Genomic DNA, 27251 nt, shown 5'->3' with positions numbered 1-27251 from the left:
GCGGCGCATAGACCAGATGCTGCCCACGACTGAGAGCTGCATTATTAATGAGGTAATTCTTCAAAAACCGTGGAACATTTTTAAGGTCTGAAAACATTTTCTTTTCCGTTTTGCGAGCGCTTTTGCTTTTGTGAGCGGAAATCACCACCCCTAAGGGCCCTGAGACACCGGGGCCAGTGTGCTTGCTGTCGTTCAGCATCTGCGGCCCTAGTTTTTGCAGCGTGTCCCTGCACCGTCGGCGCCTGTCGATGGCTATTCGGCTGAATGATCATGTTGAACCAGTGGCATGACCCTTTGGCAGGAGAAAATCTCCGATTGTTTCTTTAAGGCGTGTAACTAATAGGCGAGCGCTGCTTTACCAGAACAGCAGTTTAGATATCCGCAGTCCTGAGTTTGCCAGTTTCTCTTTTTGAATGACGAATAGAGACTACCGCCACCTTGTGGTGTGGAGAGTCACTTCCTCTCACACAGATGCAGAACATATGAGCTAGTTGGCTGACAGCTGTAGTCTTTGTGGTGTGTTTAAGTGCAGATTTTTGGTGAGGACAAAGGCTTGCGAGGCAACACAAAATTTCGCCTTCTTCGCCGCTAGTTCTTTGATGTCTGTTCTGTCTGTCGGCGCCGTAATGCATCATACCCGTGTGGTTCTAGGGGTCTGAGTTTTTCATTGCACAGAAAGCCATCATTTTCTAACTTTCCCAAGGCAACGTGGTTAATATCTCTTTGTGTCTAGGGAGCTTAATGACTCCATTGCAGCAGCATTCACGTAAATATGCATAAATCATGACGAGAGTGTGGGGAGGGTTGCCCTGTGTTAAAAACTGGAGCCTCTGGCAACGAGACAGCACATTTATCTCTGGGTTCAGCCAAAATTATAGCAGGCCGGGGTACGAGAGGGCAACGGCGGCCGTCAGAAGCCAGAAGTGATTCTAATCTGAAGAAGTCATTCGTTAGAGTCATATTCTTAATGGCTTGCCAGTTAGGAGTGATGTTACTATGGAGACTTGGATGAGAAATGCTACCAGATTGCTACAGTGTTTGCCGAGCACCATTTGGTCCTTTTTTTTTCTTAAATAAATGCAGCGTTTCCGATTTTCTGTAAACTGAGCCTGCCTGTGTCGTCCTCTGTGCGAATGGACACTCTGCAGTGCCTGTTTTGTTTTTTTTTTCTTTTTTGATGAAAGCCGCTCAGAGTCTCGCTGAGGGCTGTGTCGGTCGGTGCAGCTTCTCAACAGCTCCAGTTTTTAGGATGATGAGATTTTCCCTCATTGAGGAGTCTGGCATGAAAAGCGCACCATTCAGCAGCCTGACACCGTTCTCAGAAGATGGGCTCTGCCTCGATTTTGCATTTTGCGCACTGGAAACGAACTGCTGGCTTCAAATAAATCAGTGTACAGTTAAAAAAGGAGGAATTATGACACTTGTGTTGCCACACAGTACATCTCAGGCCCCGCTGTGCTCTTGGGCCCATTCTGTTGTGAAATTGGACCAACTGGTGTCTAGAGATGCACCCTGCTGCTGTGTTAAAGCATAGTGAGCCATTTGTTTCCATTTTGCAAGACATTCACAGGACATTTATTTCCCCTGCAAAATTGGGTTCTGAGCAGCACCGTGCTGTTGACTCGCAGTGCTCCGTGCTAGTTGTCCAGTTGCGAGCTCTTAGCACAAGAAATATGTTTAAAGTGGGTGATAACTCACGCTACTAATGTTTGTGTAGGGCCTCACACTACTAATTTGTGGCTTTTCCCATATTTGGCTTTACTACTCAACAAAAGGTATCTTTTGTTGTGTCAGAATCTGGCATGAAATCTGGTGGAAAAAAAAAAAATCTGGCGGCTACTTAATGCTCGAGCCTGTTCAAAGCTACATTTCGTCTGTTTGGACAATGAAACAAATCTTCCTGTGGTCTCCACAGTGCCAGTAGGGCTCATGGCGAACAGGATTCTACCTTTTTCAGTGGGCTGGCGAGTGGGAGCTTGGCCGTGATTAGTGGTCCACTTTCAAAACACTCACTGTCACGTTTTGGGAGAGGTCCATCACGGTCCACAGAAATCTCAGTCTTAGCTCTTTAGACATTTGTGGGCCTGACTTCGTGTCTGAAAACCGAGGCAGAGAAACGCGGAAAGGGCATCGTTACTAATACTTCGGCAGCGTGCGAGAGCTTCGGTGATGCATCTCTGTCGGTGGCTGAGTGGAGTGCAGATCTGGCGGCGGATGGGTAGGCAGTGGCATGTGTTATGTAACACAAGTAGGTGGCTGGAGTAGCTCTGCGTGAGTGTGTGTGTGTGTGTGTGTGTGTGTGTGTGTGTGTTCAATCTCTGGATGTGTGAATCCCCCCCCCCACCCACACACACACACACACACACACCCCCACATGCCTTTGCCCCTGACCTGAATGGGAGTTAGATGAGTGCAATACCCCGAGGAGATGAACGTAATGGGAGTTTCGGTTTGTGTGGACGAGGTATTGGATGGGGTGTCACGTTCAGATGGAGGGTCAGGAATTGGTGTAGCGAGGGTGCTGCCTAGGAAGAGCTTTAACATTACTTGTCTGGCAGAATCAATCTAAAGCATTTTTCTGGGATTATAACCTCTTTTTCCCTTCACTCTGTCCTCTCAATATCTCTATAGCCTCTGTGCAGATAATTGTTCCTGTATCGCACAGGCTGCTGGCTCAGACCCCTTTTGTTTGCAGTTGCTCCGGGACTAGACATCCTTACTTCTGACAAAGAAAGGATCAGATCTCATCAGATAGAGGTTTCCCCCCAAAGGACAGCACAACCCGAGGTTGTGTGAGCCCGAGCTACTGGACTGCTGCGTTTGTATAGATGGCATAATTCGCAGCAGTATTTGCTCTCTGAAACATCCGCATGGGTTTATTTTCTGCCGCCGAAAGAGGTTTTAACCTTTCGGTCACCTTTAAACCCGAATTCATTCACTTTTCTAAATCCATTTAGTTCTGTTTAAGGTCACGTGGGGAGGGGGGGATGGAGCACTTCCAAGCATGCACAGGGTGAAAGGAAGGGAAATGCATAGAAGGGTAGCGTGTCCGTCACTGGACCACCATGCATTGCAGACAGATGCACTCACAGTTACCGAAGGTCATTTCCATACAAAAATGCTAAACATTTAAATCTGGTTAGAACAATTGACAGATTAGTTGTCATCAGTTACATTCGTCGGCAACCATTTTGATAAAGGATTCACCCAGTTTGCTTTTCAGACCTGCCTTGAATGTTTTAAATGTTTCCCTGCCCCCAAAACACACCTGATTCAAATAAATGGCTCGTTTTATTTACTTCAGCAGAGCTTGATGACGAGAAGATCACTGTAATCAGGTGTGTCGGGCCAAGGAACCCTTTAAAACATGAAGGGCAGGAGGCCATGGATTGGTGAACAACGGCTAACCAGTTTGAATGATTTTAAAATTCCAGTTTTCTGATCCCAGCTTCTTAGATGTGCATATTTTCTGGTGTTCTTTACTTTTCTATGAGTTTGAATGGACTGTCTTTGGGCTGTGGACCAAATGAGGAGGACATTTGAGGACATCATCTTTGGCTTTGAGTTGGTCTGTAAAATTTCAGAAAATGTGGACCAGTCGATTAATGGGGCTCAGTGGAATTTCTGTTAGTGCTTGAAGTCGGTTAAGTTAGTGGACTCCATTTCTGAACTGACGTTAGCGCAGAGAGGCAGTGGTGCCGCATCCATGTGCTCCTCTGATAGTCTCACTTCCTGAGCTCGGAAGACGTTCTCACGATTTAGGTGTGTTCATGTGCATCAAGTCTGAATGTGGGATTGAACACCTATGACGTTTTGCATTTTACCGCTGAGCCTAAACAACACATTGACAGCTATTTCCAGAATTTGACTGATAAGAAAACAGCACAGGCGACTGATCATGTAAAGCGTGAAATGTATTCCACATATATGCACGTTGCCATCGGCCCAGTGTTTACTTTCGACCGCCATGTTCCAGTGTGACGTGACGTCAGCTCGGTAACTCGTGTTCCAGGATTTTTTTTCACACTTTCCGAGTTGTTGCTCCAACTTGAGGGGGCGTTCACGTGGATTTTCCCAGTCAGAAATTAAAAAAATAAAAAATGCACTAGTGAGACGCCACAGTCGAGAACATGCATTGTCTCACATCCTTCTGACTGTCGCTGAAAATCCGAATCCTTCACAGAGAAATCTGCGGTCCAGCCGCAATAAACGTCTTAAACAAATCCTCCACAGGCTTGTATGGATAATGGAGGGATAGGGAAGGCCTCATGTTACAATCCACTCACATATGGCCGATAAAAAAGTGATACACTACATACAAATTGCTACAAGTTGTCACATAGAGCCCCTTTTAATCAAGAAAATAATCAAATTTAAATGGAAATAATGATCAGTTACCAAAATGTGATACTCTCAGATGTAAGTATTTGCTGCTTTTCTTTGTCATGTATGGTAGTGAAGTAAATATCAACAAAACAGTGAATTTCAACTAAATCATCACAGACATTTTTCACTAATTTCTAATTTTTTTGTTTGTTACACAATTGATTTATAAAGTTGTCGGCAGGGTAACCGTCACTTGCCGCCCTAGATAAAAGCTACCGTCAGGCCCTCCCACCACATCATGTCTCCCAGTTGTGCTTTTATTCCACGACCTGCCGCTTTAATTTTCTGGTACACGTGTCTTGGTGGTCACAATGTCCCAAAACACATCCCTACGTAGGTACTTGACTGCAGGCAGAACTGAGTGAGCTATTATATGATGCACACTGTGTGAATTAACTGGTATGCTGATGACTCATTGAAAATTCCTCTGGTTGCATATGACCCGTGCTGAGCAATGCAACACCTCAGCCTGCACTGTCTTGAGGACGGGGGGGGGGGAGACAGCTGCCGCAAAGCCAAACATGGAGTGGTTTTTTTTTTTGATGACAGTGAGATATTGGACGTGAGAGTCCAAATGGAGAAGAGGCACTAAACACATTCATTTGTCCTCAGCATGGAAGCAGTTCGGTTTGTTTGGTTGTTTCTACAGAGCCTTGCTTGAACATCCTGGATCATTTGTCCTCTTGTGTCCATCTGGAGAAAATAACACCCACTCTAACTCGCATTTTTGTTGGATCACTCGCTCACGAAGAGCTCTATGCATGAGATTTTAAATGTTCCGTGTTCGGAATGTTATGAAATGTTGAAAAACACGTTCTGTTTCACCAAGTATCAACCATATTCTGCAAACACAAGAAGCAGAGAAGCAAAAGAAGCTGAGCACCTGAATGTTTAGATAAAGGTTGAGCTAGTACTCCGTTATTCTGTCGGACCTGGATGGCTCAGAATGGACAGAAGATTACTGTAAATGTGGGGCGGTGACACAAAGTGTTTCCTGACATTATGTCCGGTGGCATTTTTTTTCTGAGATTTTCGTCATGTGTCAGGCCGGTTGCTATCGGGTCAGATCGCAGCAGAGGGGAGAGGGGCCCGGATTGATTGGATGGACGGAGAGTCAACTAACTCAATTAAGCATCTGCTCGTCAGCAGATTCTGTCGACTGGAGGTCGAACTGCACAGGCCAAGATTATCCAAACTCAATAAGCGACGTCTTTGATTACATCGACATGATGTCAGCTGAAACAGGGATGTCATCTGATCTCGAAAAGACACATAGAAGTGTAGGATTTTGATGCCGCTATTCAAGTTTGACACGCAACAACACAAAGGTGAAAAGGTTCAGTCTATCACAGATCCGCGTTGTCAGACATCTTCAAATTATTTTTGACATCTTGCAGAAATGTGAAAATGTCAACCATATGGGGACTCCTACCGGATAAAGCCCTTCCTGACAACTCGTGTCTCTCTGTCATGATTTCATGAATTATTCATTTAATATCTTGAGATACATAATTCAACTCCCTTTATTGAGTTACCTTGGACAGATTGCGGCATCATAAGCGACTGTCAACACACTAAACCTGTAACTGAGCACACTAATTAGTACACCAGTGAAACAAAACCTCCAAAAGTCAGGTGGCTGGCGGAGATTTCTTTTGAAAGGTGCGCAAGGGTCATGTACTACTAGATTAGGTCATACCTATAAGCAAAACGATATCATTGATTCATAATGGACGACACTGCCTTATTGAGTAACCCACTGAGATCTGACCAACTGATTTATTTTCAGCTTAACAGCTATCGAACATCTCATTGATTTTCTTCTTTTCCTCTCCCTCATGCTGTCGCTGCCTGTGGTCCACCTTGATGGATTCCCAACATCATCACTCTTGCAGGTAAGCCTCAAGAAAGACAGGCCATCATGATCACACGGACACAAAAGCAGTGACCGTATTATTAGATACCAGGATGTACAGTTATATTGTCTGTTCGCAAGTCGCCTGCCAATCACGGATATGTTGAAACTTAACATTCACTTCATGTTTCAATTATGTGTTTTTGGTGATTCAACTTTCAAATTTATGTTGTGAAATGCTGTACGTATGGTCCTGGTTTAGGCACAAAAATCCGGTTGGAGTTGCTCCAAGGTCTCGTCAAAAGCTCCCTGATCTGTTGCAAACATGACTGGAAGGTGCTGTGACATCTCGTCAAACATATCTAGTTAACTTATCAAAAATATGTGTTTTATTTGCCACAAACAGAGGTGGAAAATATCCTGGTATGTCATCAAAAATACCTGGTTGCGTTCCACTAATACGGCTAGAAACTGTCCTGGCATCTCGTTAAAAATATCCCAAGATTTCGCACCTACAAAAGTTGAAATGTTGTTGTGAACATTGGTCTCCGGCTTGTCAGCTGCCTCACCAGCGATATACTGTTGTGAAGGATACACCGCTGTTAAATTTGGTCAAACAGCACCTGTGTGTCAGCCAGGCTGTGCTTCCTGGTCACGGCCATCTGACACTGTGTGTGACAGCAGGTGAACTGAGTGTCATGAGTCTAAGAGGACTGAATAAGAACTACAGAAATACTTGGTGTTCTTGAGTAAAAAAAAACCCAAAGAGATTTACTCTCTGAGACCTTTTTTTCCCCCCTCAATGTGAAGGCAGCCAAACTACCCATAAGCCTCCTAATATGTTGACTTGGCCGATTTGGCTTTCTAATCTGTTGGAAGAATCAAGTGCACAGAAAGGGGGACACATTACCCTTTGCTTCTGAATAGATTTCCAGTGTTATTATTTCTGACATATGGTGTGTGAAAAGGGAAAGGAGCATATAGCCCCGGGCAGGTTATAAGCAGGGCAGCCCCGATGATGTATTAGGAGATCTTAGGGGAACACAAGGCTTTCTGGACCCTCTTCTGGAGCATGGGGGATTGCTCACAGTCATAACCTCCAGAGAGGATCCCAGATGGGGATGCCATCCTCTCAGCTGGCCTACTTCCTTCCCACTTATAACACATAGCAATTTGTCCAATCCGCCTGCGCCTCTTCTCTTGCTAAGCCAGCCATGTAATTATTGTGTACATCTGCAGTGGAGGACGCTCTTCTTCATGCAGGATTTCCATACGGTCGGGACGCCAACGAGCGGTCGCGGTTCGAGCCTGGCACGGCACAAGTGACGGGAATGGCACGGTGAAATGTGTTGCTAACAGTGACGCTACTTTCTGTTGGATTAGAAATCAAGAACATGGACGTAGGAGTGAGGAAAAAAAAAAAACAAACTCGAAAACCAGAGTCTGCTCAGTACAGGAGCAACAAAATTACCGAAAGCCGATGAAGATTTGTCTCTAGTGACCTGAGCCAATCAGTTTATCTAACACAGCTTGGTTGATGGTGCCGTCACAAGCGGGAGAACAACACTGCAGCTCGTGTATCTCAGGTATACGTGTGATCACAGGCAGCTTGGGGTGCTGCACCGAGCCGGTGAAAATGGGGCAGCAGTCAGTAGGAGTCACATCACACTTGAATGGGAACTCATTGTGCGTCGGGAACATACCGCAAGCACATAATTTGGCCCATTTTGCGAGCGATTGAGTCATCCCTGATAACTATGAACCCACCAGCGCAAAGCCCATTCACGTTTCTCGGTCCTTCTCGGCACAATAATAACCTTATTTCAATTATTTGCAATGGATTCAGTATTTATCATATCATATGTGCACTGGCTCACATGGCCCAGTTAGCTTTGATTTTATGGACTGATAGATCCCTGCGGCCGAGCTGCAGTCTGTGGTTTGGAGCTTGTTTGAAGCTCTACTTGGCACTTGAAGAAGGGTTTCGGACTTTGTTTCCATTTCTTAATTACTTTCTGTCATCATATTGACACGGACAAAGTGGCCACATAAACATCTAAAAGGGTGCGTGCAGTAAAAAGGAATGTAACATGTACTGCAGCTCTATATCACAGAAACAGATTATGACAAACGATTAGAGGTCATGAAATGAATCTGTGCTGATCTGGGTTTTATTTAATCGTGTTTTAATCAGATATTTCCTGTCTCTCAAAACCATAAACACAAATCAAAGTTGAACTGTAGAACTCAATTATAGGCGCCGCTTATCGTCTGATTTTATTTTGAGAATCACACCACTCCCTCATTCATTCAGCCCAGTGCTCTTTTCAAATTTGAGTTCTATTACACATTTGTAATTGTGAAGGGCAAAAGGAGGGACTGGATTTTACAGTTATCAGTACAACACATTATTTTGGTCTCTCACTGCAGTTTAAGACTCACTGCCACTTTTGATATTACTTTAGGGTTGTCCAGGAAGGCGTTTTGTAGAAACAGGGTTACTTGTAATTCACCAAATTAGATACCATGCATCATGTTTCTGGCCACTTTCCCTTCAGCTTTGTTTTAGAGGAACACATCAGTCTTTTTCATCTTGCTAGCTTCTTGAATAGCCAAGATTAGTCACAAATGCTAATCTTGTCTTTAACTGCTTCCCAATTCAGGGGCTGCATCCTTCGAAGGATGCATGTGAATCACGATGTTGTGCGAAGACCACGTCCTTCGAAGGCTGCGGCCCCTAAATTGGGACACAGCTTTTGTCTGCTGTTGTTTTGAAAGATGCTACCTTAAGTTACTCGCTAGAATCCGCTAACTACTAAGGCTTACGGTTAATATGAGCCAGTGTGTCAGTGTTTTCATATATCCACAAATCAAAATATGTTACAACACAGAATATAATCGAAACATGTTCTAACCCCCACACACCGCCCAGACTCAAACCAACAGCCGACTTCCTTTATCCGACCACTCTGTTGCTTCTTCTCTGACCAACTCTGAAAAGTTGAACTGAACACACCGCTTCCACGTTCTGCGCTCTCGCGAGATGCAATAAGCGGGTGGCTAGTGTATAAAAAAGACGCTTGACGAGAAGTTTATACACGCAACTCTCTTTACTTTAGATCAAAACGAAACTTAACTATTTCGGACAACAACAGCTGCATACTAATCATGCACCAAACAAACATAGATTAATTCGTCCTGAATGGATATAACGGCCAGTCTCGCGCCAGTGCTCCAAAACATGACGACAGAACGGAGTGCGTGGAAAAACAAAGCGCACACAGTATTCCGCCCCTCCCACACATCGCGCTGATTCGCTAGCGCACCGCTAATCAGAGAATCCAATAGCTCAGACGGCCGACAGCCAGCCTCGTCAGACTTCACTTGTTGAGTCGGAGAGGACAACGTCTGCGCGGCTCTGAGAGCCTCCAACGCAGCTGAGCACACCTTTGAGCACAAATTTGTTTCCCGAACACCCGAGTCTCCCCAAACGCTTCAGACGTCCACCAGTTGGGTCGGTGTGTTCCTGCCTTTAGAGAACAAGACGAAAGTCAGCAGCCACTAGCCCTGCGCAGTTAAATGCTAGTGCTAAGCAGGTAAGATGTTTACCATGATGTTACCACTGTCTGAGTTTAGCTTGTGAGCATGCACACTTTTTGCTAAACACAGAATGAATGATGGGAAGCTCCTCAATTTGTGTAGGAACTTAGCGCTAAACCGAGATGTTTTATCTGACCAGGTCAGATTTTCACTTCACGATGGCGCTAGATTGAGGTGAGGTCATTCAGTTTAATACTCAGTTGAACATGAATGATTGTACAGTATTTCAGTCGGGGCCAAAAGACATAGATGACCCTAAAACTATTTCCCTTTGCTTTTATTAGCTTTTAGCATGTATGTACATGCCCTCGGGTGCTAGCAGCTACAAAACTTAACTTATGTCTGTCACGACTCACATATATGGGTGCGTGAGGCTACCGAAGGACTATTCTGAGTTACAGTTACAAAAAGTTAGAATCTGACTGTTGCACAAATGGACAGCACAGTATTTCTTCTGTAATGACGACTGGTCTGAACCAGTCACACCTCCGGGAAGTAAAGATGGCTTGTTTGTGAACAAATCAGTTCAAAGGAACCGGTCTTAAACGCAAATGAACTGTTTGTTCTTTTGTTGTCACAGACTAGTTGCTGTGATGTTCACTGTTTACTTATCAGAGTGGTGAAGAGGACTGAGAGACAGCCAATCCTATGCTGAGTTTAGGACACTGCAGTCGAATTTTAGCCAATGAGAAACAGGAAACCATAGCAACTGTTTCCATGAAAAAAAAAAAAAAAAATTCATGTCGTTCATAGCTCATCGTTGTCGTTAAGTCAGTCTGTCACCCATGGCTTACCTTCAATACATGTCAATTTAATGTCAAGGTGAATACACACACTGTTGTGTTGTCTAAAAGTACACATAATCTTGAAGCTGCAGCTATGTGTTTGCCTTGAACTACAGTGTCATGTTGACCGTAAGCACGATCGGTTGAGAACGAGGAGCTGAGAACTGTGCATTACATGATTCACCACTAAACAATGTTGTACCGGAAACGTAACTCAACGAACGAACAAAGGATACGAATGATTCTCCCCGCTGAACTGATCGACGGGAACTGAATCTCCACATTGAACGATGAAATCCACCACTGCCAGGAAGACACATTTCCAGGGGGTTCACCATCAGTACATCCATAAATCTGATTCTTCATTCAAAGTCGTCCCATGTGACTGTAGCCAAGTGCATTTTTCGCTCCTTTGATTGAGCAATGGGAGGAAATTGTTTATGGTCACACCTCAACAACACCACACGGCCTATAATTACGTGCTGTTTATAATTCTGTTCGTGCTCTTTAAGCAGTGTTTGTGAAAATGACCTAATTTACTTAAATACACACCTGAACACGACGCTGTGTCAGATCAAAGGAGCATAATTATTGTAAGTATGCTTTTTGGCCGTCTTGTGTAGCATCACATGCTGTTATGTGTTGTAATTGGCTTAAAGACCTGAGTGTGGACACCAGCGTTATGGGAGGTCCTTTTGTGGTCCAGACGGCTCCAGTCATTCTTTGCCTTTGCTGTCCTGTGTCTGTAATGACTATAAAATCACAGGATGTGACAAAGTAACACGGGTGAATCTTTCAGTGCCACCATGTAGTGTGGCTCATGGCTTCTCCTGCTGAATGGAGTTGTGTAAGATCTGCAGCCTTATACTTAAAACAGGAGAGTCATAAATCAACCTGCACAGTAGCAACAACGCAGCAACTTTTGCCTGAGTTGTTCTGAGTGCTCCTCATCTCTTCTTCCTCTTTGCCTTCCACTTCCCCCCCTTTCTCTTTTGCCGTCCCTTTATGTAATCCTAGAGAGACTGTGAGGGGAGATGCTGGTAGCAAGACTACCAGCTCTGATGATATATAACTGTGTTCAGGGTGCAGAGGGTGAATATTGGTAATGATAGCAATTTGGCTTAAAATTACAAAATATGTATCTGTTTCCCTTCGTCACATCTCGGCTTCTATTCATATTTCTTCCCTGCACTTGCACTTTGAGCCTGTATTGTTGTGCACGGGAAATCTTCTTCTTCTTCTTTTTTTTTTTGCAAGATTTGCCACTTTTCCTTGTCTCAGCTTTTCCGAACAAAGCGGGAAGTCTCCGATTCTTTGTTTCCCACCGCTTTCTAGCATTCTTTCAGCATCACATAGCGGGATTTTGGCGGGAGTGTCTTCCTGAAAGTCTTCCAGAAAGTTTGAGAAAATCGAAGCTGACGCAACTCTTTCCACGCTAGCTGAATTTTGGCATTTGGGGCCCAGACGATTCGCTCTGCCAGCCTCGGGGTGTGAAATTCGGTGTGACGCTCTCTTATGGTCTTTTTCTTGCTGTCTCTCATTCATTCTGCTGTGCCCTCCACATCACCGTCTCTCTCCCTCTCCCTTGCACGTGCACACATACTCGGTGCCTTAAATAATTTCGAGTTTTTGTTTTCACACGAATACTGATCTACAATGAGGCTTAAGTAAAAAACAAAAAAAAAAAGGTGATTTTTATTGTGAGGAAAGGATTTGCATGCTATTAAGCAGAGCAGTTAATCTGTTGCTCCAATCGAATTTTATTTTAATTACAGTCAGGCAAGTTTTCTGTTGGGTTTTACACCAGTATGTTTGTTCTTTATCGAATAAAACAAGACATTGGAGGAGTAAACAAATCATTACTTTGCAGGGCCACATTTTCTCCATTTTGGTCCGTCATTTAATGGCTGCAACCTGTCGTAGTGTTTGTATTGCCCTGACTTTTACAGCGCTACCGCAGCATCATGTCATGTCACTAATAAACAGCTTAACACCTCACTGGAGCACAAGGACAGGGGAGCATCCGGTCTCCATGGCCATGCCTGGCATATGACAGGAGGAAGAGGAGGAGGAGGCGGAGGAGGAGGAGAATGGGACTCATCCACCGGATGTGTAGTCAGGAACCAGTCATCACTCTCTTCCTAATCTCCCTGTTCACCCCCCTGTTCACCACCATCTGGAGAGGATGCCAGAGACTGGCCTGGTGGCAGAATTAGACTCTCAGGCTCCGAGCGCTGCCAGGCTCGAGAGGAAAATCCTGGAGGGAAAAGGCCTTTTTGCGGATCATGCTTGTCTGTCCCGCGTCCTCGCTCTGTGGTGTTGGCTGGCGGCCCGCGGTGCTGACGTAGGCTGCCCTGCCTCTCAACAAGACAACATCTACCTCATCTGGCGTCCGAAAACATGCCCATAAGAACAAATCCGCTGATCGTGGATTAGCCTCAGGCCGCAGAGAAGCATCACTCCGAGGGTGTTTTTGCAATCAAACTGCACCCAGGATCAATGCGGTTATTCTCTAATCTTTGCCTTTTATATTTGTTGCTGCACAGATTTATAAATCCTCTGCTCTCTCCTTTCGTTGCAACCACCTAAATAAAGCAGTTAAGGTCAAATTTGCAGCAGAGGTGCACGGTCTCTCTCCAAGCTTTATTCCCCTGAAGAGCACTGAACTGCAGAGAGCCATCTTTCTCCATGTAATGAGAGTGTGAGCTACCTGGCTGCAGAAAAATAAGCAGCCCAAAGATGCGCTGGAGCCGTGTGTTCATACTGTACTTGTATATTCACCGCCATGTGCTTCATTCTTTTAATAATGCTATTCACGCTGCAGATAATGGAGAGTCCATCAGATAGTGTCCGCTTTGACCCTCTTGTCATTTTGATTCAGTACAGGTTGGCTAATTGGCGATGATGGAGAGCAAAGGTCGTCCTCTCTCCATTGGAGGTTGAATGCATACAGCAAGCTACATTACGGAACATTTTTTTCCCCCCGTGGTTGGTTAAACCCGATTAAATTCAGGCTGCACGGAGAAATAACTTTTAGTTCACTCGGTGGAACGCTGTTGCCAAAACATCTGATTATCTCCCGTTTTTCACACTTCGTTTCTTCCATAACAACCGTCCAAACAAGTTGTATTAAACCGGTGGACGCTGCCTCCCTTTCACCTTTCATATCCTGTCAGCTCAGTGGTCTGCAGGGAGAGGGGACGAGGACAGGAAGTTATAATAGGCCATCTGGGGGATGAGGGAGAAGGGGGGCAATGTTTGTGTGCGCTCACAAACGAGCGGTGTTGAATATGAGCCATGAGTCTGATTCCGGGAGAGGAGCTGATCCTTGCTGATGACCTGCCGCTGACGGAATCCCTGCCTGCCGCTTTAATATGGGTCACGGTCATGAGGGATCTTCAGATCCTAACACGGATCCATCGAATCCAACATGAGTCCCATTTCAATCAGACCCCCGTCACCCCCTGTTCTGCACTATGTAGCTTCAGTAACAGGGCAGGATCACAGCATTATATTCATGTTAACTGCAACATTCAAGTTTTGAACACATAACATTGTAATGAGGTAATGAGTCTGTCAGTAGTTATCACCTACATTACGTCTGACCAACTGTTACACACCTGGGATTTGTATTTACAACAATGGTGTTGCGAGGAGCAAAAAGGCGACCGAAAGAAACACACCTTGATGTTACCTTGAATACACATTGCAGATTTCTCTGGGATTGAACGGTATTGGAAAAAACATTTGGAATAATATAAGTGCACAACTCAACAAATACATAACACAGGTGATAAAATATGATGACAATTTTAAAAGTTCTTCTTTTTAAATGCAGTTAAATATCCATTTGATACATGATAGTAAGCTAGAAGTTGCTACAGCAGTGGGCATTGTCTTTATTTGCATTTTACATGTGAGAGAATGTGTAAAGCCACTGATTCACTGAGTTGCACTGGTCACAGATACGTGTAAATGTTCTGTCGCTGTTCACATGTAGTTACAGTAATATATACATTTGTTTTTGTATTTTCTTATCCAAAGGTTTATCAAGTAGCGGCCTTACAGCTTAGACTGAAGCCTAACACCGAGTGGCTAACAGCTAACAGGGAATAATTCATGACAAGAGAAAAAACAAATCTGAAGAGCCAAAAGCTGCCAAAATAAAAGAGGAAAAAGCTGCACTCAGGACGACTTGACAACGAGGAATGTGAAAAATGTTGCATTATTATATATTTATATTAAAACAAGTTGCTTCTAAAATTCCCTCCGTGTGGAGGCTGCAGGCTTCTCCCAAGCCGACACCATCAAATTCACAAAAACATCCCGAGGACATGACCTCAGCGTCCTCATGTAGTCCGGCGCAGTGCGTGTCTCCACCTCTCCCATCGCACTATTTAAAGATCAACAGGTTTCAGTATGGAAAAATTGTTGGTCTTACATAACACGACTGCACTTTGTTTTCCTTTCTCCGCTCCCTAATTATGAAAGCTGTGTCTCGGAAAAAAACAAAAAAAAAAACATTTTTTTTTCATAATTATGCTGCAGTGTTGAGAGTTTTAAATTTGAATCTTGTCTAGACATAGAAGCATCGAGTTATTCACATGTGTTAGGAAAAACATGGAGGCAAGAGTTTGTTCTTTTCCCCCCAATAAAAAGAAGAAGAAGAAAAAAAGAATCAATGTAGCTCTGACCTGGGGGATAAACAGTACCTGAATCTTTGGAATTGGCTTCCTCAACAGAAGGAGTTTTCGTTTTTCATTTAAATCAACTCACCAGGAAATTGCTGAAGTTTGTGAAAGGTAAACATGTTCCCATTATATCAAGAACATGAACCTCTTGGTGTCACAGATTTCTTTTTCGCCTCTATTCAGCCGTGCAGCCAGGGCCACAGTAATCAAGGCCTGGCATGCTGCCTCGGATTTGTACAATATGTGCGAGTATTGTTTGGTCATGTAGTGGTTCGTAAAAAAAAACAGCATGGAGCAATATGGTTTGTCCTCCCATAATGTATCGTTGGGATCTCACTGTGAAAGCAAGGTTTTCTCTTCTACCTCCCTCCCACTCTCTCTCTCCCTCCCTCCCTCTTTCTCTCCCCCCCCTCTCTCTCTCTCTCTCTCTCTGTCTCTCTCTCTCTCTCTCTCTCTCTCTCTCTCTCTCTCTCTCTCTCTCTCTCTCTCTCTCTCTCTCTCCTCTTCCTTTCTCGCGCACTCGGCAAGGGTGAACGTGGGCGGCTGTGCAGAGCATGACAGCAGTGCTCTGTTGAATGTAGCCTAGAAATGAGGAATAAAGCTGTACAACACCCATGGAAACACTGAGCCGGTCTTGATAAAGGTGCTTGTTTGTCTTTTTTAGACTGTGGGTGTGCAATTGTTGAGCCTGCAGTTGTGTTGCACCACCATTTTGTGGTGTTCTGTGTGTAGAAATTGCGGCCTCTCGGAAAAAAAAAAAAGGGCTGATTTGAGAGACTTCCACTGATTTTGCACTAATCTCCAGTTTGGAAAGTATTTGTAGGACTTCTGCTCCGCCATGCTGTATATATGTTTGTGTGCGTTTTCGTGCCAGGGGGATGTTTGCATCCCATAAAGCCTTTGTTTCTATGTTCGCCTTTTATGTAAGCATTCTCTTCTTCCCATCGTCTGCGCTCCCGCTGCGATTTGTGCAGCGAGGGGCTCGGCAGCAGTGACACTGATGAGCACAGCGTCAGCCTCCAGCCGTGTGTGTGCTCGCGTGTGTGTGTGTGTTTGCGGTTGCGTGTTTGTGGCTGTGAATGCATGTGCTTCATAGTGAGTTTGTGTCACGCCCCCCTTGACAGAGCGTTGGCATTGATGAATGCAACAGCAGCTGGGCTGCACTGAACGTTACTTGTGATTCTGTTTCTGTTGGTTGTTTTTTTTTTTCTTCTTCCTCCTCTCTGAGAAACAAAACCACAAATTAAAAAAAAAAAAAAAAACACAAAACAGCGGATAGACATTTTTCCAATTTCCTAACCCATGTTGTATTCTCATGGAGGGAGGAAATGCTGCTTGGTTGGTCGGATGGCAGCGCAGCAGTCACACTGGGTGTAGAGTCGAAGCTGCCATGGCATGCTGGGTGATGGGTGACTGTGCAAAAAAAAAAAAATCACTGTAGACTGGTTTAACGAGTGAATACTTCCATGAAACTGTTTCTGTGTTATCTTTTGTAGATTTGACGATTATTTTCATGATTGGTTAATTGATTAAATGTTTATATTCTATAAAAAAGGTGACAAATGCGCCTCACAGTGGTCTTCAGATTTCTTTAGTTCAAAACCCAAAGCCTCTTTGTTCACTATCATGAAAGACAAAAAATGAACAAATAAGGATAATAAGGATTATTTTTCTTTTGGTCAATGGATCGATTAATTGATTTGTCGGTGCAGCTCTATGTGGTTCAACAAAGGGGATCCAAATGCAAACACACAGGCAGAGAAGTAACTTAACTAAAAGCAAGCTTTTACGAACAGAAAAAAGCAGAGAATCCAGATCCGAAATGGAAATGGAGGCAACCAAAGGCAGGAATCAAACTTGAGAAATCCAAGAAGTGAGCAAAGTATAAACTACAAACTACTATAATGTGAGGAAGCCAGAAACGCATGACAGGATGATGGGAAAGGGAGACACAGGAACAACCTAAGGGCAAAATGGAACTGGAATGTCAAAGAGAGAGCAGAAGACAAGGACCTAAATATACAATGGATGCTTTACTAATAGAACACAGGCGAGAAGTGAAAAGGGCAAGCAAACAGACAAAGGGAGGAAATGGAAAATGAAAAGAGACACACGAGAATAGAACTTCATAATAAAACAGGATGTATCAAAAACCACAGGCTTAAACTAAGACACTACTGATGTGTCCGAATTATCATCAAATATCCGTGTCTTCACAGTTTTCTGTTACTGGTTAGGTTTAGGCAAGAAAAATACTTGGTTAGGTTTAGCAAGGCATGAGTTGGGTGGAAATAACCCTTTCCCAACATTAAACGCATGTTTTTTTGAAGGATAACTTCCTCCGTGTACACATTTTTCTGGTCTCTTTCTCCAAGACGTTAAGCTATGAAATAACAGAAAAGTCACTGGTCAGTTTCAACAACGGCCCTGGAGAAAAAGTAATTATGATGTTCCGATATGCCGAGCCACATAGCGTCACTCATCAAATATGCGGGTGTATGCCGAGGTGTCAAGATCCATGGGCACCTGATATCAGTGTATTTGTTAGTATTACTCAATTCGTTATTCGCACAGCTGACAGTCCGATCCTGCTCTTGTTATTTTGCTGAAACTTTGCCTTTTTTCCGATACCATGCTTACTTAGTCATTTGTGTTTGATAATTGAGTTTGATCAGGACGTTTGCTGTGTTTCGTTTCGGCTTCAGTCCTGCACATATAAATCGCTTTGGTGGAAATAGCACACAGTAATTGGAATTCAAATTACACTCATCTATCGGAGCTATTTGAAGATGATCTCTATCAGTTTTTTTTTTTTTCCACAGCTCATGGCCTACTTTGTAAAGATAGAAGACTGTGGCAGTTCCATTAGTCCTTGTCATCTGTAAGACTGATAGAAAACAGTGTCTGAGTGTCTTTTATCATCGTTTGACATGTCGGGTTGCAGCTTCACTCGGGGAAGGCTTGAGCATCAGGTTTGCTCCCAGAAAGAGACGCGCAGATGTTGAAATAAGTTCATGAATGAATGGATGACTGGAAAAATGAAAAATGTTGTGCAAGTGAAATGTATAACAGGATTCGTCTTGACACTTAAACAGGCACGAGGGCTTTGAGGTTGCCTAGGCAACTGGTTGCCTGTGCGATGGTTGGGCAGGTGGGCGTGGAGTCAACAGGGGTTTGTGGGCCGGTGAGAGCGGAGGCAGGCGCATGCAGCACACGGGGGCTCGTTGCTGCTGATCTGACAGCAGTGCTGACCCCTCGTCCATCTGCTGGGAATTGTGAAGGGCCGCAGCGGGTCGCACCCCTCCGCCTTTTGTGGCGTAACACAGTCAGACAGCCGTTTGTGAAAGCATCACGATCGGGGGAACACCTTGAGGAAGAGGATTTGTCCTCTCTTCACCTGCTGTCGACTTTTTAGATTACTGTCTTTTGAGGACGTAGCGTGCAGTGGGTCATGTGCCACATCAGGCTTGTTTGTCAAGATGAGCTCTTGCTGGGATGATCGTTGATTGTCTGAGCAGTGCATCAGAAAGAAGTCTATTTTGAGAATTGATTATGCAAGCAGAAAATGGCAATCTTTTTGTCCCTGCCTCTGAGATGGAAGGATTTGCTGGTTTAACAAAGTATTTTCAGTAGGATTCCTGCATCTTTTGAACGCTAAACATCAATAAATCGTGTAATATCTCCTCAAGCCCAACTTAATCACTTGTTTCTGTCGTCTGGTCAACAAACCCCAAAGATAACTGGTATTCTGTAGGGCCTCAGCTAACGAATATGTTAACAATTGGAGTTCTCTTTATAAGATCTACAAGTCCAAGGTGTAAAGCTGTCAGATCAAATCTTATTCACAAGGTCCCAATTCCACTATATTCCCATCAATCTAGATTTTGCTTGGCCTATTTCAAGCTCTGATTGGAATTCTCTTTGTATTTGTATATATGAAATATGAAATATGAAATCCTGAGCCATCTAATGCCGTAAATTGTCAGAAAAATATTCATATTTATATCGACATTTTAATCAAATAGTTTTGCAGATTTGTGTTTTTTGTGATCTGCCTGTGGAGAAATCAACGGGATTTTGTTGTGATTAATGACACCAGAACTCGGGAGAGACTCTCAGCTCAGTTTTTAATCACATGGCTGTTTTTGGTACAAACATTTTATCCGTCGGCTTATTTAGATTTACTCGCCAAACAGATGATCTACCCACATTTTGCACTGGGTAACTTGTTAGTTTTTGGACCCTAAGTCAAGCATCAGCGGGGAAAGGCATTGATTGAAAGATCGATCGCGGGATTTTATGAATCAATATCGGATCATTCAAATGAAGAGCGATCGGAATCGAAAAAAGATTCTTCTTAAACTTTGCCAGACCAAGCTGAAGCATCAGGGGTTCTCTTTTTATTAAACCAACAGTCCAAAACAACATTCACATATAACAGAGAAAAGCCTCAGGAATTTGTGAACGTTGAAAAAATGACTTAAAGAGAATTACGCAATCATTGAAATAGGTTAAATTTTTGCAGGCACTTAAACTGGCAATGGGTGAGGTTTCTGCTTCAACGTATAACTATGAAATAAATGTTGAGTGCACAGTGTGATATAAGATATGCAGAATAATAAAGCCGTCAGTGTTTACGTTGGTTCCCCATGAGCCTGATCATCACTATTCAGTTTTCACCCGGGTGGAGGAAGGTTTACTGGCAATCCATTTCTATTACGGACCAAATGCTTCATCTCAAGTTTTTGTCCTGCGTTGTTGGCATTTGTAATTCTGAAGAAAACACAATCATCCAGGTGTCTTTGCGACAGCGGCGCCAACAATAATACAACTTGAAAATGCTGGTGGGGGAAAAAGTTGTCTGTTGCCACTTTAAAGAAGGACAAAACGGGCAACTTGAAGACAAAAAACTTGATGAAATTGTGGCCTTTTTGATTTGTTTTGACTTGTTTTCTGGCATTTTTATAGGCCGAACGATTAATTATCCATTAACCATTTGAAAAGGGAACAGACGTATTAACCACCACTGAAAAGAATCCTAAGTTGCAGCCCCATTTAAAATGGCGCTTGAAACGTTCTAGATAGATAACGTACCTCTGTTCAGGAAGTTAACCGTCGCAACACGTGGAGGGACTTTAAATGATCGCCGCTGCAGCAGCATCTCAGTTTGCTCTTGTGTCTCACCGGGACACGCGCAGGGCTGCGAATCCTGCGAAAGTGAGAGAGCACAGAGCTGCGGCCGCGTGTTAAAGGTCAAGGATGGTGTGGTTTTTACATTAGTGCTCGCTCTAACCACAGTGAAAACCTCCCTGACCGCACTCTGCAGTTTGTGTGGCAAAAAAACCCCACAAAAAACGTGACTCTCGACTATTGAAGACTATGAAAGGTTTTGGGTGAACGTGGAAACTGCAACAATCTCCATAGGTACATGTGTCAATGCAATGAATAGAGGATGTTTGTTTTGCTGCAGGAGCCTAATTAGCGCTCCCCTCTGTGTCGCTTTTGATCTCCTGTTGTAAATATGTCGAGTGAGCGGGGGGAGGACGTCGGCTGCCACTCCTCCCAAATCATATAGCCGCCCGGTTCGTTTCCATCCAGCAGCGTCTGTTTAATGGCTAATTATTCACGTAAATTTGCAGCCCTCCCTTGCTGCAGTCCCCCCCCCCCCGCCTCCTCCTCAGCCAGTCACCTCAGCCATTTTGTTCTTACTTTGACTGAGAAGGCCGATCAACAGCAAGAGATTCCACCAGAGGATGCGGAGTGCGTGGGCCACTACCCCACTGATGAGCTTCTTATGTAATATCCGTCTTCCAACCTCTCAGTGCACGCCGGTGGTGGATCGTCCACAGCGAGCTGAGCAAGCTGGCAGATCTGACTCTTTGAGGAGCTGCGATTCTGTGGGGCTGGAGGCTGAAATATCTGCGCATGAAACTCAAACAGAAATCTGGAGAACATGAAGTCACCACATTCATCTTTTAGCACGGGTTTTTAGGAAGCACGAGCAGGCAATGTGTTTGGATGGCTACAAGGAAATAGGGATTGTGAAAAATATCCTCACTCATTAGTTCATCTTTGAGATTTTTTCTACGTTTCCTCTCGGTGCAACCAGGAGGGCCCATAACTGCAAACAATTTTAGGGTCGTCTGCTTAAATATACTCAGTGTTTTCCTACAGCAACAGTGACCCCCTGTGGTGATGCTCCGCCACCGCACACACACCAGGAGAGTTTTTTTTCTTTTTTACTTTTTGACCTCCTGACGTGAAACCGACAGAGACACAAAATAGGTGCGCCGTCTCAAATTGAAGGGAGACTACAAAAGAGGCACTGCAGCAGCAAACGCTATTACGACCGAGCACCGGTGGGGATGGAGGAATAGAGGGTCTCTGTTGTGCTACGCCCGTCTCCGCGCAGTACGTGGGCAGAGCTTATGTCGGGATTTAGACGGATCTCTTCCGTTTATTGTGTCAAGGCAGCGCTCAGTTGTTGGCTAAAGTCAGATTAGCTATTTGTTTGCTCTCTGCAGCTGTCCCTTGTGCAGGGGCTGCGCACAGATGCTTCTGCGCTCCGGTCACTATCCGTTCCATGTGGAGCATCCGAAGGAAAAAAGGGCGAGCGTGTCAGAGTAATGTTCTGTCCTTATCACTCCACTGACCAAATTTCTCATTAATTTTTTTTTTTTTGCTTCTTTGATTGAGCGGATGGGGACAGCAAGGGGACTTATCCCCCCCTCAAGTGGCATGTGTACTTAATTGAAGATGTCCTTTTCTGACATTCGTACATTTTGAGTTTTTCTCCCCAGCGGTGTTATTTTAGTCACACTCTCTGGGAAGACAAATCAGCCAACCATTACATTTAAGTAAAGGACTTATCATACATATTTTATTGTACATGTCTCACCAACTTATACATATATGCACATGACCTTGATTATTTTGCCTGTTGTGTTTTAGGCCACAGGGATGCCAAAACAATTAGCAATTAGGGGGCGGCTGTAGCTCAGCGGGTAGAGCAGGTCGACTAGTGATCGGAAGGTCGCTGGTTCAAATCCCAGCTCCTGGCAAGGCTGGGCTGCATGTCGAAGTGTCCTTGAGCAAGATACTGAACCCCACATTGCTCATCAGTGAGGGCCCTGCGATGAGCTGGTGACTTGTCCAGGGAGCACCCTGCCCTCACCCTGAGACAAGGCTGGGGTTGGCTCCAGCAGCAACACCCCGCGACCCCATGGAAAGGGATAAGCAGTTACGGACAATGACATGACATATGACTTGGGTGCTTTTGTGTGACCGTTGGTGATTATTTGTATGTGTTTCTATTTTCCAGTGTCTGAATATTCTTAAAAATGAAAATTTAGTTGCTAGGGTTGCAGCTCTGGGCTACAGGTGTTTCCATATCAGATTTCCCTTTTGCAATTATCATTCAGCAAATGCACCCATGACAACCATATCATCAAAATGTTTAAATCAAATGAATCTTTAACTTTAACTAGTTTGCTGTAATAATCACGCTGAATGAGTAGTGAAAAGGCAACTACATGAAAACATAGACAGTTGATCCACACCATAATGAATGGGCTGGGTGATTAGCATGATATTTCCATATGTTTACTATAAACATGATCGCTGTATCTATTATCATCAATACCAGCTCTTTTCTCAGCTGATACCAGTGTTTAAAATAACAATTTGGCCGATGGCTGACGCTGATACAGTTTTCCTTTTGTTGTCATTTATTAGGTTCCTGTCGTTGATTATTCCCCCTTTTGTGCCAGCGAAACAAAGAAAACTCTTCAAATCTTTCAGCCCTTCTTTGGTCTTTGATCGTACAAATGTATGACTCAGCCTTTAATATAACCTTCTTTCACATGAAAAAGAATATTTTTTTATTTATTCTAAAAGTGATTGCTTCAGAAAGCATTTAGCCCTCTGTACAGCTACGTACTCAATAAGATTTTTTTTTTCATTACTCACAAAGCCTTATAAACTGATGGTGGGGACGTTACCAGCCAGTAGCTCATGAATGTGACACAACGGATAAACATCACATTTAAGAGGGTGTACTTTGCTTTATTATGCTATTATATTGTCATACCAGTGGCCCTATAATGATCTTAAAACGATAGTAATGTTGTTTATCTCGGTTATATCAGGGCCGATGGACCCAAATGGAAACATCGAAGTCGCACCTCTCGTGGGCCGCACATTAGCTTTTGAAATACGTGGCTGTTTCCTCTGTTAATATGCCGCAAAATGAGCTGGAGGGTTCCCACTTCATAATGCTAACACGCATACAAGGCTCCGCGGTGACGTTACTCGCGAGTGAGTAAGCGTCGCTTTGTGAATACCTTGATAGATGGATGACTCTGAAGGCCTCAGATCCATCGCAGCGTGAGTCACTGCTGGACCAGTAGGAGACATGGAGATGGCAACAGCAGATTACAGCAGACCGAGCAGCTATTTACATGTGAAGAGGATAATTAGCAAACCTTCTCCCACATATTTTTTTATTATTAGAACAGACATTAGAACAGTCCGGAGAGTTCACTTGCGGCTGGCGGGCCCCGCAAAGATCCCAGCGAGCGTACAGAGTTCTGGATCGTCGGCGGTGTTTGGATGTGCATGTGTCGTGACTTTTCTCTGTGTGTGCTTTTCCCGAGCAGTGTCTACTTGGCGCCGAGGAAGGGAAAGCCGGCGCAAATCAGGCTGAATCCCGAGAGCAGCTGCTTATCTGTCAAGTATTTTCGCAAGCAAACATGTATTTACCTCCTTACACAGTGTGCACAAGAAGTTAATTTGCCATTTTTCGAGCGACAGGAAATTACTGTCAAGATTGACACTTACACAATCGCTTGTTTTCCCCTAAATATTTTTACATTGTCGCTCGTCTCGCAACACTTTTTGTTTACTGTAAGAGAACATCGCCGACGGACAGGCCGTCTCCAGCGCCTTCCGCAAGGAGCCAATTCTTATCAGGTGGTTTTAGAACAGCACTCTTTTAATTGACTCGTTAGAATGAAATCAGTTTTGACTCTGATCACCTCACCGTTGTCATATAGCGGTCGAAAAGGTGAAAATAATCACTCACTCTGACAGTAACTTTGACAGGCTTTGTCTCCCGGTAGATGAGAGATTATCGCTTTGGCGTCAGAACAACCTGAGTACATGCGTGTTGTAGTTAGAGCTGATGATTAAATCTGCTGCAGTCGGAATGAAGCGAGTGCGAATGATGGTATCATCCATTTTTCTTCTTCACTTGTGGTAATTGTTCAGAAGTGACCCCCTTTTTCCACTTGTTTTCATTTTGAACTTGAGCAGTTTTATTAGCTTTCAGGGACTTTAATCATCTGTTTGATCCCGTTCAATGGCACCCGGTACATTAGGTAGTCTGACTACACACCAGCACAAAGGAACGACATCAAAGAACACGGACTTGTTTGTGGCAGTCCTTGGGAAAAACCTGTTTCACTTCTGTTCATAGACATTTCACTGGAGCCCGTTCAGCTTTCATTCCATTTGTTTCCTGTTACATCATTTCCCAAAATGTCCCGAAACTGCCCAAAACTGTATGCTTTTTAGTTTTCGTTTGACTTTGCCTTTGACAGGGATTTACCAACAAGGGACAGGTCTTTATTTATGTATATCATTGCGATTTGGCCACATGATCTGTTTAGGATTCTGACCTTTCTGACCTTTATGCTAGTGGTTGCATAAAAACTCCCCTATGTCAGGAAGTCAGATGATGTCAAAGCTAGGACAAACAACGATAGGACGAACTGATTCCAGAGCAAGCATTTGGTTTGTCTGTTCTGGGCTACTTTAGAAACATGGCGGACCCCTGCATCCTGCACACTGGACCTTTTTAAGGGGTCATAGCCATGAGGTTGGGAACCACTGCTCTACTACACAACATCAGCATACTAATGTACCGTATGTCCATTTTCTTTTTGCTGTACACTTCTGATATCCATTATGATAAAAAGTCACCTCTGATATCTTTTTCTATCATCCTTCATAAAGTTCTTTATCAGCCCTCAGAATGCAGCGGCCCTGTGTTTCTCCAGACAGACGAGGTTTGTGTTAGAAGAGGAGGGAGACTGATGTCGACATAATGTCGGCCATCCTGCAGCTGTCACTGTGATGAGGCGCAAAACTGACACTGCTGTGCTGATCTCATTGGCATGCAGCACCAGCAGCAGCGGCCGCAGACTCAACACAGACAAACGGGCTAATCAGTCACAAATAACAGCAAGCTGCCCGAGCCTTCACCTTCTGAGCTACAGACACTGACCTTGAGTCAACTGTGTAAACTGCCCCCGTCAGGTGAAACAGGGCAGGTTGGGCTCCTAGATATTTCTTGCACAACGCGGCATCTTTCCACCATCAGCAGCCCTGAAGCGGTGGAGTGCTATAACACCTTTCAGCAGGTTTCTCCCTCCACAAGAGCTCACACCTGTCTCCTCCTGCCAGCAGCCCAGAAATAGTGCACTGCAGCAGTGTGTGCTCCTCCGAGGGGCGGGCAGCCTTGCGACCTCAGAAACTATAGTACCTATGGAGATGCCTAGAGTAAAAATAGCATCTTCTCCTAGTACTGTAGAGCAGGCAGTGTGGGGGGGGCTTCCCCTGAATTTCATTAATCCTGAATGTCTGCAGTTATTTATCACACTGGGTTACATAACAGACAATCACATTATAGAATGCCATCTCCCCAGAAAGTGTGGGTGCAGATGAAGCCGGTGCCTCTTGGTGGGCTTTGTGTGTGTGTGTGTGTGTGTGTGTGTGTGTGTGTGTGTGTGTGTGTGTGTGTGTGTGTGTGTGTGGTTATTCGTTCGTTATTCGCTCTAGTTAAAGAACAGGTCTCCCTCCTGGGGATGCTGCTGATGCAGTGTTCAGCAGGCATGGGGGGGTGGAGGGTGGAGATGTGGGCGGACAGGATTGAGTTAAAGATGAAGAGACACAGAGGAGGGAGGAGGAGGAAGAGAAGGAGGAGGAGGAGGCGGTAGTGGAGAACCTGGAGGAGAACGTGGCCTTGTGTGATTTTCGCTGCTTTAGGATTGTTTTCAAGTAGCCCCAAAGTGAAATTCTCAGCTCGTTAGGCAGCATATATCACTTTGGGTTACACAAGTGTGTGTGTGTGTGTGTGTGTGTGTGTGTGTGTGTGTGTGTGTGTGTGTGTGTGTGTGTTTGTGTTTGTGTGCATTATAGTCTAAAACAATCAACTTCAGTGGCAGGGGGAAAAATCAATTGCTGCAAAGTTAGCATGGGTTGGAGGTGTAGGAGGTTATGACACTTCAGATCTCAATGAGGCAGTAATCCAGAATAATAATGGACACTGTTCATGCTCTGCATGCGAGATTCTTTTTATAAAGTGCATTCAAGAGGCCTCAAGTGCTGCATATTTCTCTCTTGCTCATTAAATGCCCACTTATTGCAGTTTAGATGCCGTTTTCTTTGCTGCCAGAAGATTAGTTTCAGGTGGAAAGGTGCCGAAACCTTCAGCATATTGCTCAGCGACTGAAATTAGTACAGCCCAAGCCCGACATCAGCATGTTTCCTGCCTCCGTGACGCGCAGAAACAGGACATTTTCCATCATGCCAAATGCAGTGTGATGACTGCATCGTTCCTGTGGATGTTTGCTTCAAGGTCCTAACTGTACTTGCACGGCAGCTGCCTTGGTTGGACACTCTCCACAGAGCAGCAGAAGTTATTAAATGAATCTCTTTGGTACAGCAGATATGTGCCTCTGTTAAATTGACTGGATTCTGACACTTCCCCGAAGGGAGAACTCCCTTTTGTCTAATAAAGATGGCTTGTCAGCATTTGGAAAAATCAATCTCCAGCCTGGGTGTAAGCCTGAACAAGACGAGTTGCAATTCTGGAGAAAAAGAGCGAGAGTCTAGATGATATCAGTTAATATAAAGTCCACGTACATTTTTATA

General features: G+C 44.3%; 1 protein-coding gene across 1 annotated transcript in view; it reads left to right on the top strand.

Moving 5' to 3' along the window:
• The window catches only part of agap3 (ArfGAP with GTPase domain, ankyrin repeat and PH domain 3), a 131776-nt gene that overhangs the window by 13756 nt on the left and 90769 nt on the right, over positions 1-27251 (top strand). The window lies entirely within an intron of this gene.

This window comes from Acanthopagrus latus, chromosome 21 (genome assembly GCF_904848185.1).
Source record: "Acanthopagrus latus isolate v.2019 chromosome 21, fAcaLat1.1, whole genome shotgun sequence".
Lineage (NCBI taxonomy): Eukaryota > Metazoa > Chordata > Actinopteri > Spariformes > Sparidae > Acanthopagrus > Acanthopagrus latus.
The sequence above is the reverse complement of the archived record's forward strand: the minus strand, read 5'-3'. Positions and strand labels throughout refer to the sequence as shown.